This window comes from Chrysemys picta, chromosome 1 (assembly GCF_011386835.1).
Source record: "Chrysemys picta bellii isolate R12L10 chromosome 1, ASM1138683v2, whole genome shotgun sequence".
Lineage (NCBI taxonomy): Eukaryota > Metazoa > Chordata > Testudines > Emydidae > Chrysemys > Chrysemys picta.
Window position 1 is genome coordinate 255,285,379 of NC_088791.1, and position 18,060 is coordinate 255,303,438.

Consider the following 18,060-nt stretch of genomic DNA (forward strand, 5'->3'; position numbering starts at 1 on the left):
GAGAGCTAAATATCAGGGTCCCCCAAGGATCTATACTGGGTCTGGTGCTATTCAACATACTCATAAATGATCTGGAAAAAACTAGTAAACGGTGAGGTGGCAAAGTTTGCAGACCATACATAGTTACTCAAGATAGTTAAGTCCAAAGCTGACTGCAAAGAGTTAAAAAGGGATCTCTCAAAATTGGGTGAATGGGCAAGAAATGGCAGATAAAATTCAGTGTTGATAAATGCAAAGTAATGCACATTGGAGAACATAGTAACTGTATGTAAAAACAGTAGAGTCTAAATCATGTGGAAAAAGTGGATAATGAAGTGTTGTTTACCCCTTCACATAACACAGGAACCAGGGGTTGTCCAATTAAATTAAAACAGTGGTGCCTCAGAGTTATGAGCACCTTGGGAATGGAGATTGTTCGTAACTCTGAACAAAATGTTATGGTGGTTCTTTCAAAAGCTTACAACTGAACAGTGACTTAATACAGCTTTGAAACTGTACAATGCAGAAGAAAAATGCTGCTTTCCCTTTATTTTTTTAGTAGTTTATGTTTAACACAGTACTAGATTTGCCTTTTTTGTTGTTGTTGTTGTTCTCTGCTACTACCTGATTGCATACTTCTGGTTCTAAATGAGGTGTGTGATTGATTGGTCAGTTCGTGACTCTGCGGTTCTACTGTAGGCAGCAGGTTTAAAACAAACATAAAGAAGCACTACTCCAGAAAATGCATGGTCAACCTGTGGAACTCATTGCCAGGGAATGTTGTGAAGGCCAAAAGTATAACTGGATTCAAAAAATAATTAGATAAGTTCATGAGGGATAGGTCTGTCAATGGCTATTAGCCAACATGGGGTCAGGATGCAATCCCATGCTCTTGGTGCCCCTAAACCTCCAACTGCTAAAAGCTGGAACTGGATGAATCTCTCAACCAACTGCCCTGTTCTGTTTATTCTCTTTGAAGCAACTGGCATCAGCCACAGTCAGAAAACAGAATACTGGGCTAGATGGCTTATCAGTCTGATGCAGTATGGCCATACTTATGTTCTTACGTAGCCAATCAGGCAGCCTACTACAGGCCAGCTGTGCTCATTAGGTTGCCCAGACATTGGTTCTGCTGCAGGCCCTGATTCTTGAGATTCTGGAATCTCTCAGAAGTCTACAGTGGTTTATTGTAGAGCACCTCAGTTCTTCTCAGATTCAGCTTGCCTGCATTCAGCCTAATATTCTGCTCCCAGCAGTTGTTCAGGTGTTGTTGCAACTTGGTATTATGGTCCTGAATTGCCTCTTCCTTGATTTCTCCTTCTGCACAATAAGAATGTAATCAGCTACAGCCTTGATGCCTAGGTTTCCCTCTAATGCTTGGTTCAGTTTGCACTGGAACACCTCTGGGACCTGGATGATGCCCACAAGCAACAGTACTTACCAAAAGGTGTGATAAAGGTTGTTAGGTGGCTGGAGGTCTCATCTACCTCAATATTCAGAACCCATTCTTGTCATCAACAGTGAATACTTTCGCTCTAGATAAATAGGATAGTATGTGTGACACAGAGGTCCAGTTGTGATTCTCTACTGTGTTCAACTTTTATCAGACCTGCCGTACTCACTGCACCTCACACACTGTTGTCATAATATGTATGTAAAAGGTGACGTAATATATCTTTTGGAATCTACTAACAACCAGTCATTAATGTCACTGTGAAATGTTTGTAACAACTCTGTAGATGAAATTATGGATATGCTGATATTGTATCCTGGAGACTGCAAACACCCAAAGTTGATGAAAACAGGTTTCTTCTGTATAAAGGGGAAAGAAGATATGGTGGCAGGCTCTGACCTGTTCTCTTAAGTCATCCAGTAGCTAGCCCTCCTGCAGTTTTGTAAGAGGGAAGATGTCATCCTAACAGCATCCAAATGCCAGAGGTCAAGGGGCTCACTGGTAGCAGTAATGAGTTTCAGATGGCCTGACCATTTCCGTGTATCTCAACTCACTATAGTTATAATCTGTATCTAAAAGGTGTCATTAGTTTTCCCATGACATACTTCATAACTCACTGATCATTAATATTCTTGTAAGATGAATGTATGCAGTGTGTTATGGATATAAAATGGATTATGACTGAAGTATTTTAAACCAGGCATGTCAGGCGGAGTTGATAAACAGGTCTGCCCTAGACAAAGGACTGTGTTTGCTTCTCTGATCAGCTCTGTCATCAGGCAGAAATAATGAAAGTCCATTTACATAATAGGTGAACAAAGCTATCAAACTAACACATGAGGTAGGAAACAGCTTGGCATCTACACCCCAGCAGGGAAGGGAAATTTTATCTGGGCTATAAAGACAGGGGGTCTGAACCTCAAGTGATAAGCAATTGAATCAACTGATTGGATATAATATTACTGTATTATAAAAGTATAATGAGTGAGGTGATTTATGAAAGTTTATGACAACACTGGCGATTAATATAATTGTGAATTGTATGCATTAAAAGTACATAAGGAATTATGGAAACTCATTAATATTATTCTTTAAGGTCTGTGACCAAACAAGGGGAAAAGCAGGTCTCTCCCAGACAGGAGTGATCGTCCCACCTGTCTCCAATGAAATTAAGCAAGGTATGATCAAAAACAGTGGAAGCCCCATTTACATTCAGATCTTCAGGGGGATGGGAAGACCTCAGGAAGGGAAGAACAGCATGAAGTCATCCTGCCTCTTGAAACAAAGTCATTGACCTTCAGAGTATATAAGCATGGATAGAATCCATTTTGGCATCCATCACTAGATAGACACAAGGGGCCGAGCTTTTGCAAGCTTAGAGAGATGGGTCCTTCAACCAAGGTGCAAAGTGGTGGCGGGGGAAGGTGTTGATGTCTCTGAGAACTGAGTATAGGTGGGACTCCTGCCTAGGCAAAGATTTTTCACCTAGGAAGATGAAGGAAGCCAGCATCTTGTACTTCTGTGGAAGGTCCTGACTGAGGGAAGGTCAACCACGGCATTTCAGGCACCAAGGGTTACCGGGAAGGTGGTGACACAACCCCTCACTGGTCCAAATTGCACTCTGAAGTGTGATAGTATGTCCTCAATTGTTGGTAACGGATAGTGACTTTTTTCAATGTGCTATTCAGTGGTTTTGGAATTTACCTGGAGGTTTTCTCACCGCTATGAGGTTGCTGAGCCACTTTGCTCTCATTTCAACGGCTGTAATGATGCCTCTTCTTGGCAGGCTGGCCAGTCACTTCTTCAGTGGGTCCATGGAACTTCGCGTTTTGATAATCTCCTGGGCTACATAGGGAGGTCTATTTCTGACTTCAGCATGATCTTCAGGTGTCCATCTCCTTGAAATATGTCCTTATGTTCTGTTAGAATGTTGGGCAGGAGCCACCATGACTACCTCTTTTTCTTATATTGAGGCTATTCTGGTTGTGTACTGTGATCAAATTCATTGCTTGCACTGCCCACTATCTAGCAGTGAATAGTATTTCTGTGTCAACTGCTATAAAATTCAAATGATGTTTCTTGTTTCATGCAAATATGGCTGTAAAATGGCTGCAGTACGTGTACAGTGAGAATATTTGAATCTGCTAGAGTCAAACTGCAGATATCCTCCTCTTCATTGGAACTCTCTACATCCTCAGTGACTGCGTGCACTGCTGGTTTTTAGTTCCTATGGAAGCTGTGGCATTGGGACATGAAGTGATTCTATTTCTTGTCCTGTTAAACTGAGCATTTTTATTTCTGCCTTTTTGTGTTGCTTTCCACAATATATATACTGAACCAGGATGCCTTCATTCTTGGTTGGTCCATCTCTGTCGTGCTTCCTGAGTTCCTTTAGCCTGAGCCTGTGTAATTTGTTATGCATTAGTGGCTGTTAGTTTTGATCCTTTCTGGGGACATTCATAGCGTTTTTAAGGCAGAAGGGACCAGTAGGTCAATTAGTCTAACCTCCTGTATATCACTGGCCACCAACACCGCCTAGCATCCGCACGCTAAACCCAACAACGGAAATGAGATCCACAGGAGACTATGCTGTTATGTGACACGGGTAGAGAATAGAAAGGCCTGAGGTGCACCAGTGTTCAAGGCTCCTGCAATGCCAGGGAAATGATTAAATGAGGTACACCTAGATCAGGGGTTCTTAAACTTTATTGTACCGCGACCCCCTTCTGACAACAAAAGTTACTACATGACCCCAGGAGGAGGGACCAAAGACTGAGCCCACCCACAGCCCCAGGCAGAAGGGCCAAAGCCTGAGCCTACTGCCCCAGGCAGGGGGCCAAAGCCGAAGCCCAAGGGCTTCAGCCCCAGGTGGGGGACTGTAACCTGAGCCCCGCTGCCCAGGGCTGAAGCCCTTGGGCTTTGGCCTCGGGCGGTGGGGCTTGGGCTTCAGCCCCAGGCCCCAGCAAGTCTAATACCAGTCCTGGTGACCCCATTAAAAAGGGGTCATGACCCACTTTGGGGTCACGACCCCCAGTTTGAGAACCGCTGACCTAGATCATCACAAATGACCCACACCTGCATGATGCAGAGGATGGTGAAAAACTGCCAGAGTCCCTGCCAACCTGACCCAGGGGGTGGAGGGGAATTACTTCCTGACCCCATGTATGGTAATGACTATGAGCATGTGAGCTAGCACCTGAGAGAGCGAATGTTTGGTGCACCTCAGAATCCTGGCCTACCGTTCCCAATGTCCTGTCACTAGTTGTAGCCATCCCTGATGCTTCAGAGGAAGGTGATTTAAAAAATAAAAATAAAACTAGAAATCACTGGGGGGAAAATATCTCTTCCTGACTTCTACCAATGGCCAGCTGAAATCCTGAAGCATGAGCTTTAGGAACATAAGATATAAACAGCAAGTGAGCCACAGGGCTGTTGAGCCCTGCCCCCATCCATCACAAGCAGGCCCATCATATAATTGTACTCATAAAGTTGTCCATCTGTCTCTTAAAATTTGGAGGGTGTTCCAGAACCTCACCTCTCTGATGGTTAGAAACCTTCTTCTGATTTCCAGTCTGAATTTGTTCATGGCCACTTTACAACCATTTGATCTTGTGCCAACATTATCCTTTAACTTAAATAGCTCATTCTCTAGGGTTAGAACTGTTTCTCTCAACAATCTCTCTTGTAAACTGGAATCTAGTGTTCCACAAATGATTCTGTCTTTAATTAGGGATTCTTTAATGTCTCCAAAGTTACAGGTGGATGCCAGAGTTCTCAGCTCTGTAATGTAAGTATCTATTCCCTCTTCTGGTTCTTGGTTTTGGGTTAAAAAAACAAACAGTTTCTCCATACAAGCTCAATCTGTCTGGGGTCACAGTACTAGGGTTGCCAACCCTCCAGGATTGGCCTGGAGTCTCCAGGAATTAAAGATTAATCTTTAATTAAAGATTATGTCATGTGATTAGATCTCCAGGAATGCGTCCAATGAAAATTGGCAGCACTACACACTACTCAAATCCTTTATCAATTTGTTCCAGTGTTTCGAGCATTATTCCTGGCTAAAGTATGTTTCTCACTTCTTGAATTATTTTCCCCAATGAGATATTTAAAACGCTTTATCTTTATATTTGCAACTTTATCCCCCAAGGGTGGCTCTGTATGCAAACTCAGTTCTTGGTTAAGCTGCTTCATGCTTGTGCAAGACTTCTTTTGTGTGGAAATCCAGCATTCCCAGTGGTCTGTGTCCCTTCATGCTGCCTGTTTGTTTTTGTTTCTAGATGCTGCTTTGTTTGCCTGCTAATTACACTCTCTTCCTTGCAGTGGGTTTTGCTAGAGTGACTGCTTCCATCATGTTTCGTATACCACAGGCTGGGTAATAACACAAGGACTCCATGTTTCTAAAATTAAACTGGCTCTTTATTAAGAGAACTACTTACAGAGATGATGGAACTGCAGCTGAGGTTCCAGACACATGTACGCAGACTGGCTTCCTGATGTCTTCTCCAAACTTCTCTCCTGCAACCTGTGCTCCTCTCTCCAAGTTCAATGCAGGCTGCTACAATGGAGATTCATAAAGATTCTCATAATAGAAACTAGGCTATTGCTCTTGCATTCAGTTTTATGTTCAGTGTTACTTTTGAAGCAGGAGCTTTCTGAGATTCAAGGAAGCTTTATGACTTAGAGAGCAGGGGCCTCAGGGCTGAGTTGTTAGTAAGAAGCTTTGCTTACTGAATTGGGTGTTGAATGTCCTTTCTGCTTGGAAATGGCAGAAAAGGACTTCAGAACCCCTGCTGTAAAGCCTAAATGCAGAGTCTTGTTTGAATTGCAGTATTTCCTGGCTTGAAGCTGTGTAAAACAGCTATCAAAGTGAAAAGAAAACCATACAGTTTCATGAGCAACCTAAAATCACTGTTAATTGGCATGGGAAGCTTCACCCCTTGAGGTACAGCAAATATCTGAGCTTAGAACTAAATATATCAGGATAATGTATAGAGTTGCTTCAGGTCAGCTCTGCTCAAGCATCCTCTTAAGCTTCCTGTTTAAGTACTATATATCTATACTCCAACATTTTTCCAAGACTAAGTACTTTATCACACTGGATTTAGGAATCTAACTAGAGTTGACAAAACTCAGTGCTGCTCTGCCAGTGTTTCTCAGTTTGGATAAGGAATAAACACCTCTGGAATTGAAAGGGTAGCTCAGTTTCTGGCACCCCTTCTGAAGGAACCGGAGACCAGTTTGTGTCACATGCAGGCCACCTAACTGCAAACTGATGGTAATGACTTTCAGTTACTCTGACCTGTGCTGGATTTGAACCAGTGAACTGAAGGGAAGTTGAAAGGTTTCATGCCCTCTTATCAGCTCCTGTATGTCCAGTTTCCTTCTGGATTTTATAGATCCCATAAGCCAGAAGGGACCATTGTGATCATCTAGTCTGACCTCCTGTAAAACACAGGCCACAGAACTTCTCTAAAATAATTACTAGAGAATATCATTTAGAAAAACATCCGATCTTAATTTAAAAACTGTCAGTGATGGAGACTCCATTATGACCCTGAGCAAATTCTTTCAGTGGTTAATTACTCTCACTGTTTAAAAAAATGCTTTATTTCCAGTCTGAACGTAGCTAGCTTCAACTTCCAGCCATTGGATTGTGTTGTACCTTTCTCTGCTAGATTGAAGAGACTGTCAAGTACCCTGTCTTGTAAGTGTGCGCATTTATGGAAAAGTAGCTCCAATTCTTTAAATGTGTAACTATTACAAATTAGTAAAATAGACTGACTAAAATTTTCAGAGTTGGGTGTCTCCTAAATTTGTATTAGCCACCTAAATAAGTGGTCTGATTTTTTTTTCCAGAGGTGATGGGCACCCACAAATCCATTTAGCACTCGTCCCTCTGCAAATCAAACCACTTATGTGGTGACATAAATATTAATTTTAAGAGCCTAACTTTAGACACCCTAGTCAGAAAACTTTGGAGCATATCTGGCTTCAGTGTATGTCTTACTGTGCAGGGAAGGCTAGGGTAGGGACCTATGGCACCCTTCCTCATTCAATGTGAACTGTATTGAGAATGAGGCATGCACATCCCAGTTGTGTTTACCATGCAGCTAAGTTAGCTGCTCCTGTGTACATATCTCAACCTTCAGTATCTTCCTTCTGAATGTTGGTATTTCTTTCTGAATATTGGAGTTTTTCTTAAAAATATTGATTCTCAGGTTTCCTGTCTCTGATTTACACCTCTACCTCGATATAACACGAATTTGGATATAACGCGGTAAAGCAGTGCTCTGGGGGGGCGGGGCTGCGCACTCCGGTGGATCAAAGCAAGTTCAATATAACGCGGTTTCACCTATAATGCGGTAAGATTTTTTGGCTCCTGAGGACAGCGTTATATCAAGGTAGAGGTGTATTTAAAATATTCTTTTTCTCTGTAGCTATTTTTCTGGCTGCTGCTTCCCACAGCTCCCATTGGCTGGGAACGGCACACTGCGGCCACTGGAAGTTGCGGGGGGCCATGCCTGCGGATGGTCAATGTCAGCAAAATGTCTCGCAGCCCGCAATCAGATTACCCTGATGAGCCGCATGCGGCCCGCAGGTTGCCTACCACTGCTTTAGACACTCCAAATGCTTAGTTCTACAGGTTATAGTCCTCCATGGGTCCCTATTAACACACAGATTGTGGTGATGTAACAAAAGATTACTAGGACAAATACCCTAGCACAACTACTTTAACAGCTGCAAGAAAATTAATTAATCCAACAGTTTCTAACTCAGCCCTTAGACCAGAGGCAGTCCATTAAAAGGGTATACGGTCTCCTCATTGCAACCCCTCCACACCACGATCCTGCTGCAGCTAGTGCTGGCCCTCTTCCTATCTGGCCTTTCCTCTGCGGTCAGCTCCCATGCTGTTGCCGCTGGCCTGCGGTTCCTGCTTTCACACAGCCACTAGCTCTATTCTGCGATTGAACCCTTCTTACCTCAAATGTTGTTTCCTTTTCTTGTACTCTATGGGTTATGGAGCCCTCTACTGGCAATGTTTGCTGAGTAACAGTGCTTTCTACTGGTTAGATCCTTCCAGCTCAGCTGGAGTGAATAGAAGTTACCTAGTAATGAGGCAGAAGGTTCTTTTATAATTTTCCATTTGAAGAATGAAAATACTATAAACTCTTCACTCTGTTCAGTGGAAAAAGATTGAAGAAAAAATGTGAAGATGGAGGTGATAACAAGAATAACAAAGACCTCCTGTGAACAGAGGCGGATTAAGATATATTGGGACCCTGGGCACAAAGAACATCTGTTCCACCCCCACATCCCTCCACCATGGAACTCTGCCCCCTGCTCCTTTCCTTTCCCCCAAGGCTCTGCTCTCTGGCCTGGCCAGAAGCCAGGCCATGGTAAGAGCTATCCGGGGAGCCTTGGACCCTTCAACTGCCCTGGGCGTCAGGCCTTGAAGGGACAGGGACAAGGGCCTGGGGTTGTTCTCTGGCACTCTGGCCCCCTGCCCAAGGCAGATGCAGGGTCCGGGGCTTCCCACAGCTGCCCGTCCTCCCTGGGAAACTCTTACCACAGCCTAGGGCAGTGGTCTCTAAACTGTGGGTCACACCTCTCTAGGGGGGCATGGTAGGGCCCATCCCTACCCCCAGCTCTGCCCTGGCCCCAGCCCCAGCTGGGCTCTGCTCCTGCCTGCACCCCCACTCATAGCCCTCGTCTGTGGGCCCTGGCCCCGCTCCTGCCCCGGCTCCCAGGGGGTGGGAGGGCGTGGACGGGGTAAGAGGAGATGGGCGTGACTGATAAAGTTTGGGGACCCCTGGCCTAGGATGACCATACATCCCATTTTGGCCCCAGACGTCCTGACATTTTTGGCAAAACTGGGCATTTGTCCCATTTCCTCTTGCCAGCTGATAACCAGTTGGCAAGAGCAAATGGGATAAATGTCTAGTTTTGCGCAAAAGGAGCTTGGGGGGGGGGGTGAGTGGTTGGGTTTGGGCCAACCCTGCACGAGGTAGGAGGGGGGCTTCAGCGAATGGCTTGGGCCAGCCCTGCACGGGGGAGGGGAGAAGGCCATCTCTGTTGGGGGGAGGGGAGTTCAGCACCACACGGGGGAAAGGGAGAGGTGATTAGAGCAGCTCCACACCAGGGAGAGGAGGGGAAAAGGGGCTGAGAGTAGCTCCACACAGAGGAGAGGTGGGGAAAGGGGCTCAGAGTAGTTCCACGCTGGGGAGGGGCTCCCATGCTGGGGGAAAGAGGGAGAGAGGGAGGGGCTTGCTCCCTCGGTCTCCCATTTGGTGGGGGAGGCTTTTGTCTGGCACAGGTGGCCTCGGATCAGCTCAGTGTGGGGCTTGGGTGAGCAGCACTCAACCAGCTCTGCTGAGTCTGCCTGGGTGGGGGGCAGGGGGAATTGCTCACCACAGGCTTCTCTGGATGGGTTGAAGACAGGGCCTCAGAGGGGGAGAGAGGAGGAGCACGGGGCGTGGCTAGAGTTCCAGACACTCCTGCGGGGGCCCCCCAGTTGGCCAGGGCCCCATTGGCACATATGGTAATCTGCCACTGCCTATGAATGATTGATGACTGAAACTTGGTTGGACTGGAGCTCATCAGTGAGATCAGGTTTATGCTGGCAGTAGGGCTTGAGCTCAGGGAGCTGATCTTTGTAGCTGGATGTATGGTTGGAAAAATCAGAGTGAGCGCTGAGGCAAGGGTAGAGTTGTAATCAGCAACAGTTGGGTGAGGGGGCTAAGGTTATCTAAGGAGGGATCAAGAAAAATTATTGCTCATGGAGAAGTGATGGAGGACCAAGTGTTCTAGAAAATGATAAAGAAGAAAGAAGGGAGTACTAGAATTGGTAGAGCAGAATCAAATCTGAAGTGGAAGTGACCACTATTACAGAGGGTCAGAAAGACTGAGGAAGGAAGAGCAATACGAGATGATGATGAAGAAGATGATATGATTCTTGGACTAGATCCTGAGAGATGAGACTAGGAGGAAATGGAAATTAGAAGTTAGATGGAAGGGTCATTGACATGGCTTCACTCACCTGAGATCTCTTGTGATTAAATGGCAATACGAGAGGCCAAAAGTAATAGATTGTATATGGAATGAGTAAATAAAAGCCTGATCTTTGATAGTGCGCAATAGGTTCACTAAAATGGGACAGAGTACAGCAGATATGTGGGATGTGTAAACATGAACTTTCACACTAATGTTTTTCAAAGTACTCTTGCCCATTTTTGCTCCGCGCTGCTGCATCAGAGTGTTGCTTTATTTCTCCCGTGTTGTCTGAAGTGTGGGTATGTTGTTTGGTAACTATTAACATTTTGGGGGAGGGAGAGAGAGTAAAATAGCTAAATTAAATTTAGATGGGGTTGTACAGGAGTAAGGTTGTATCACATAAGGAAAATGTATAAATGAGTGTGAAACTATATGAATGAGCAAGAAATGGTTCAACACCATTTATGGAGATATCACTCCAGGCTTAATTTTGTCCTATCTGAAGATTTTGTAGGAAATAAAACCCAGCAGGATATATATCATATACATACAAGAAGTTTTTCACACATCAAACTAGTAACCTGCTCCAAGGTTGCAATGCTTGCTGTGAGACTGCTTAAATATACCAACTGTGAGAACTTTTCATTATGTGAAGCAAGCCACTTGAAATTTTATGACGCTCATTGTACCCATGAAAAATACTAAAGCTATATTCTTCTGAATTTTGTGTATTAGGAAACAATGTTTTGGGGGAAGGGAATAGGAAGGGCTAAAATAGAAGAGGGTCTTGTCAATGGGTATCTCATAGCGCTGACTTGTTTTTGAATCTCTCTTATGGAAAGAGAGGTGGGGGGAGAGGGGAATTTTAGGTGCAGAAGAAAATTAACATTTAATTGTTTTTCCCCTAGATTGTAGAGTATGACCAAAAACACACCTGTATTCACACCGTACATGCTATTGTAATAATCTTTGTACAAAATATGTGCCTTTTTAAGGTATCATTTGAAAACTTATAATTCACTGGTCAATAATATCGTGGTGAAATGTATGTAGCAATATTATATGTAAAAGATCCCCTGGTATAATGTTCTTAGCACATGTTCAAAACCACGCCGCCCAGCCCAGGCAGAAGTATCCTGAATGAAGAAATGTTCGTGTACTCATGTAAATTGAGGTAAACAGGGTCCTTAAGACAGCAAGGAGAGGAGATGGCAGGAGACAAAGCAAATCTGCATTTCAGCAAACACAGGTGAGAAGAAAGAACAGGGAGCCTCCTGCACCACCAGACTCAGGGCTTGTCTACACTGTCACTTTACAGCGCGCAACTTTCTCTTTCAGGGGTGTGAAAAAACACCCTGCTGAGCTCTGCAAGTTTCAGCCCTGTAAAGTGCCAGTATAGACAGTGCACCAGCACTGAGAGCTATTCCCCTCGTGGAAGTGGGTTTTTTATAGCGCTGGGAGAGCTCTCTCCCAGTGCTATGCCTCGACTACACAGCCACATTAAAGCGCTGCCATGGCCAGCGCTTTAACATTGCTAGTGAAGACGTGCCCTTAGTGTCACCTTCTTTAATATTTGAATAAACTTTGCTTTGCGGGGCAACCCCCAGAAGTATCCACTTCAAAGGTTAATTGGACTATAAAGAAAAGGGCAGAAACCCGCAAGCTCTCTTTCACCTAAGAAGACAAAGGAACCAGACCTTTGACTTTGGGGGGAGAGCCTGACCTGAGAATTTGGTCAGGTGTGTTGCTGGGAGGGAACCTGTGGTAAGGACTTTACCTTGAACCAAGTCTAGCTTGTTAAAATGCTTCATAGCAGATAAAACTTATCTTTATTTTTCTTGTAACCATTTCTGACTTTAATACCTGATACTTGAATTCACTTAAAATCCCATCTCTTCATAGTTTAAACAAATTTGTTTTATTCTTTTAATCTAAACCAATGCAGTGTTGCCTTTAAACTGATCTGGCACTTTAGTCTTTTGTTGAGCATATATTATAATGCATTGTTTTCCCAAAGATTACAAATGGGTGAAGTGCAATGGACGGCATGTTATGAGCATGTTAATATTGATATTGTCCCATCTTTCTTACTGCGGGACTCTGTTGTGACTACACTTTATACCGTTCACAGCTTGGTTTTGTTTTTTTACATGAAAACCCAGTTATGATCCAGACTTAACTGCCTCCACAGCAGGCACATTTCCACAACAATAAAATACTAATGATAAAATGTGATTTAAGAAAATTAATGCTTGTTCACCTACACAATGATCATTTCAGTTTTGTCGTACCTTTAATACTTTTTGTAGTTAATTTTTAACATAGGACTCCTAGATTCTCATGATAAGCCTATCATATGTATCTGATTTTTAGATATCCGGGGGTCCATAGATTACGGGCTTTACCAACTATTTCTCAGGTATAGCTTTTGATTTGCAGATTAGAAATTAACCTGTTTATTTCTGTTTTTAAAAATCTGTTTTCCCCCACAGCTTTTGCTGGTTCTTTTAAAACCACGTTATCAGTTGGAGTCTTTAGGTAATGGTAATTCTATGTTAATGTGTTCAAGTTGTTCTGCTAGCATCATCCTGCAGAATGGAAAAAAGTGTTCATAAATATTTTCAGGGACTATAGAGAAGACATTCTTAAGCTTAATGATTTTTATCTCTTACGAGGCATAAACTCCCTAGTAATTTTGTTCTTGTGTTATCTGTAAAAACACAGCAGTATGAGCAGCATGCACAGAATTTAGTATTTAGTTGGGCAGCTGTTCTTGGATCTGAACTTCTAATTATTTCTGGTTTGTGGGGAGAACTGCTGCTGATGCAATTTGTGTGGCATATTGTCTGAGATGCAACAATATAATCATTTATTTAACTGTCTGCCTAGGAAACCTTTTGTTGACCTACATTGTTCTGTTTGTCATGGCCCTACTCTTGCTTATACACATGCACATGTATAACTGTCCTCATGTGAGTTGTTCCATTGATTTCAATGGGACTACATATGTGAAGCAAGTTACAGTTGTATTTGTGTAGGATTGGGGCCTAAATTTGCTGCAGGTCTAGAAAAATAGTGCACGTCTTGTCTACAGTTATCACATCAACTGCTTGGGAAAAACCTCTATAGGTACAGATTTCCTCTATTAGTCTTTCTCCGCTATTCTACATCAGTGTAATCTAGTTGACAAGGCTGTTATCAGCAGAGCCAATAAAATATACACTTAAATCAGTATTTTGGAAGCCCCTCATTAATACATATCAACAAGATCATTTAAAACCAAAAGCATGTGTTGTTCTGAAATCTTTTAGCCATCATAATCACACGGTGAAAACAAAAAGTGGTGTGCTAAAATAAAAATATTTTTGTGCAGGATGTTTTTTATGCTGTGGGGACTGTATAGTTTAATGAGAAGGAAAGAAAGGAAAACTGGAACATCAGTAAAATTATGTATAAGAAGATAAAGCCCAAAAGATTGGGGGAAGGAAGGAGGAATGTGGATAATGGGTCAGTTAATATATAGCTGAACTTCAAAAGGAACAACTTACAGGAAACTAAGCACTAGAACAAAAGAATGTGTATTTGGAAATAGAAATGAATAAGTGCATTTTTACAAGTAAACAAAAATACTAATAACATGATTAGAAATGTCCCTAGAGAGGAATGAATTAAAGCCAATACTTTTTATTTCAGTGTTTTCCATTCAGTACGTGTTCTGGACTAATTTGGTGTGGGAACAGATGCAAAGGTTCTATTTTTAAGCCTGTATATTGCACAGATTGTCCAATGCCAGAAGTAGATAACTTCTACTAATCACAAAGATATAAAGTATCCCTAATCGTTGTTTTATCTCTACAGCGGTCTTTGATACAGTGGACTAGATAGGGGTATGGATTGCTCTGTGAACCCTGGAAGGGAAAGGCAGAATTGCGCTTCAGTCGATTTCGGTTCTTCCCTTTTTGAGAGGACGCGTAAAGTATCTTTGAACACTTACCGCAAGGGCTTGTTGATGTGGGGTGCCACAGGGTACAATTCTGTTGCCTCCTGTTGAGTGTGTAGATGAGACTCCTGGTCTAAATAAGATTAACAGCACCCCTTCACTGACATTCTTCTGTCTGTGCCTTCTACCCAGACAGAGTCCTCAAGTGAAATCCTGGCCCCACTGACTTCAGTGGGGTCAGAATTTCACCCCTTGACTTTCTCCCACCAAGGTTGTACAATTTTATCCAGCCCAGCCAACACTGGACAGATCTTTGTTTCCAAAGACTATCCAGGTGTGCCTCATATCTCTTTCAGATCTGGCCAAAGAGCATCAAAACTGACTTAAAAAAAAAAAAAAAAGTGTGATCTATGAAGGAAAATAGGTTTGTGCCTCTGACTGTTTTTTTCTTTTAAAGAAATTAAAACTAACTTTGTTTTTCACATTAAGAACAGGAGTACTTGTGGCACCTTAGAGACTAACAAATTTATTATGCTCTAATAAATTTGTTAGTCTCTAAGGTGCCACAAGTACTCCTGTTCTTTTTGCGGATACAGACTAACACGGCTGCTACTTTGAAATTTTTCACATTAGAAATTCTGGTCTTGTTGACTTTCTTTTTTGGGAAGACTGTAAATGACTGGAGAGCAAGTACATTTAAGATATTAAACAAATCATGAATGTAAAACCTTCCTAACTGAGTTAGCAAGCAATCCAATGAATTCTCTTTAAAAAATACGAATTTTTGAACACCTGTTTAACTCAAGCAATTGAGTGGGGGAAAGCTCTTTTGTTAAAGACTCGGCACCCCTTTTATTTAGGCTGAGCCTGCTGACTGCTTTTTACAACATTGAGCTGTGAGGTGCACCCCTGCTGTGCTTTCCCATTCCTCCTCCCGCCCCCGCCCCCCAGTTGTGTCCCTTGATGAGAATATTTGAGGCTGAGTTTGCATGCCTCTCCTCCTCCCTAGGTCCTAATTCTGGTCTCCTATCTGTAGGATGCTGGCCAGCACCAAACCAGTTTTGAGATGCACTGTCTGGTGTAAGGGTTGGGAATGTCTCCAAACATTGGTTAAAGAGCCACAATTAATCTTTTCCAGAAAGGAACTTTTTTTTCAGTGATTATTGGGTAAATGTCCTTCTGGCCTTAAAATCTAAGAATATTTAATTTTTCAAAAAAATCTCTTGTAAAGTCCATATAACCCTGTGTATTTCTCCACCTCCTCACACTTCAAAGCCAACGTTTGAAAGTTATAAAAGATGGATATAAAAGCAAAGCCATCAGTAGCTCACCCCTTCATGATGAAACCTGCAATAATAAGCCAGTATATGCATAATAGAGAAAAAAATGAGAGAAACAGTTTGATTATATACCTTGTTATAAACAGTGAGTTGAAAAGTATCTTGACAATGTCTTTTATTGTAGCTTTTTGATTTTCTTGTATATTTTCTTTTAAAAGGGGGGGGGGAATCTCTTTTGGAGCTCTAAAACAAGCTCAATGTCTCCAGTTTTCAATGTAAATTTATACACAGTAAATATTTTTATGAAATTTCTTTTCAAAGTTATGGGCATTTGCAATGGCCTCTTTCAAAAGCTGTTTTAAAAAATTGTTTCTGTTTTCTGGCTACTCAAGCTGATTATACCATTTTATGGTCTAATTGCCTGCCAAACTTCAGGTTGGGTTTTAAAATGAGCAGTGAAACCTGGGAAAGATTTCAACCTCTTGTACCCATTAAAGTAATATAAAAAGTACATGTGTTTACTAGCTTCACCCTTTTTAGTTAATGAAATACAGGGTCACCAGTTCTGCCTTTCTTACAGGGTTGTCAATTTGCTTTGCAGAAAGTAGTTAAGGAAAGTTGGGCTCTTTAGAATTCTGAGCTGTAAGATTATTATTTTGAAGACACGGGAACTCCAGAGAAGCAGAAAAATACTCCTACCTCTATATTCTTAACAGATCTTTCAAGTGACCTGACTCATATAGCCACAGATTAGGTGGAAAAGTCATAATTGGCACATACTTAGAAAGCAAGGATTGATCACTATGGGCCAAATTTTGGTTTAGCTGGAGTCAGGAGTAAAGCTTCTTTTACCTTTAATGGGACCAGGACTTAGCCCTAATCAAAATAGGAGGTTTTGACAAATTGTTTCTCATTGCTTTCGGCTTTTCTTAACATCACTAAGACCCTAATGATGACACTTGAAAACTTTAGACATGTAGAGTTCATTGCTCAGTGACCTACCAAGGACAATTGTATGATAATGTGGCCTGTTAGCAACTAAAGTCATGCTCATGCATGATTCCTCTTAACTTTCTATGGAGCACTTTTGCTTTTATTGTTTTTATTTTTAAGTACTAACTGTCTTAAAATCAAGGCATATACAAGTGCAGAGCATTTATAGAAATGTACTGTGTTATTCTGGTGACACCAGGTGTTGAAAGGAAAAAATGTAATGCATTCCATATTCAAAAACATGCATTTTTGTATTTGTCAGTTATACTGAAGTAAATATTGAATTGTGAAATGACAGTCTGTTTCACTAATATTTTTAGCAATCCATTTTAAAACAAATGTCAGAATGCAGAGAATCAAAAGTGGCCATTTCCTATCTTTTCCCTGGAATGACCTATTTTGCTATAGAATCATAGGACTGGAAGGGACCTTGCGAGGTCATCTAGTCCAGTCCCCTGCACTCATTGCAGGACTAAGTATTATTTTTTGATAAATACAAAAAGAAAAATATTTTTCTTTTTGTAATGGCTTTACTATTGTATACTGTTTCTGTTTTCCCCATAGCTGGAATTTTATGCCTGTTTTTCAATTTACGATTGAATTTAGCTCAGTAGCTCACTAGTTAATTGGGCTAAATCCACAAAGAGGACTTAGGCTCAGTGTGCAACACCTAACTCTAGGCAGCCTGTAACCTAATGGAATCCACAGCCCTGAATTAGGAAGCCATGGTTCCTATACAACACATAGGGCCCTACCAAATTCATGGCCATGAAAAACATGTCACGGATTGTGAACTCTGGTCTTTTGCATGCTTTTACCCTACACTATACAGATTTCACAGGGGAGACCAGCGTTTCTCAAATTGGGGGTCCTGACCCAAAAGGTTGCAGGGGGATGACAAGGGTATTTTAGGGAGGTCACGGTATTGCCACCCTTACTTCTACATTGACTTCAGAGCTGGGCGGCTGGTGACTGTTGGCAAGGCACCCAGCTCTGAAGGCAGTGCCCTGCCAGCAGCAGCAGAGAAGTGAGAGCAGCAATACCATACCATGCCACCCTTACTTCTGCGCTGCTGCCTTCAGAGCTGGGTGGCTGGACAGTGGCAGCCGCTGACTGAGGGCCCAGCTTTGCAGACAGCAGCATAGAAGTAAGGGTGACAATCCTTAATTCTGTGCTGCTGCTGGCGGTGGCTCCGCCTTCAGAGCTGGGCTTCCGACCAGCAGCCACCACCGCTCTCCAGCTGCCCAGCTCTGAAGGCAGCACCTTCACCAGCAGCAGTACAGAAGTAAGGGCAGCAGTACTGCAACCCCCCCCTACAATACCTTGCGACCCTCCCCCAACTCTTTTTGGGTCAGGACCCCTACAATTACAACACCAGGAAATTTCAGATTTAAATAGCTGAAATCATGACATTTACAATTTTT

At 42.6% G+C, this 18,060-nt stretch overlaps 1 protein-coding gene across 4 annotated transcripts in view; it reads left to right on the top strand.

Moving 5' to 3' along the window:
- GGACT (gamma-glutamylamine cyclotransferase) overlaps positions 1-18,060 on the top strand; it is a 37,723-nt gene that overhangs the window by 1,809 nt on the left and 17,854 nt on the right. The window contains exon 2 of one of the 4 annotated variants that reach the window (XM_065592393.1): positions 2,528-2,610. The exons of 1 other annotated variant lie outside the window; for it this stretch is intronic. The gene's annotated coding sequence lies outside the window, so the exon portion shown is untranslated. Of the gene's footprint in view, positions 1-2,527; positions 2,611-10,658; positions 10,723-12,070; positions 12,188-18,060 lie in introns of those variants that run through there. 2 more of the 4 variants (XM_065592398.1, XM_042843640.2) reach the window with 2 other exon arrangements.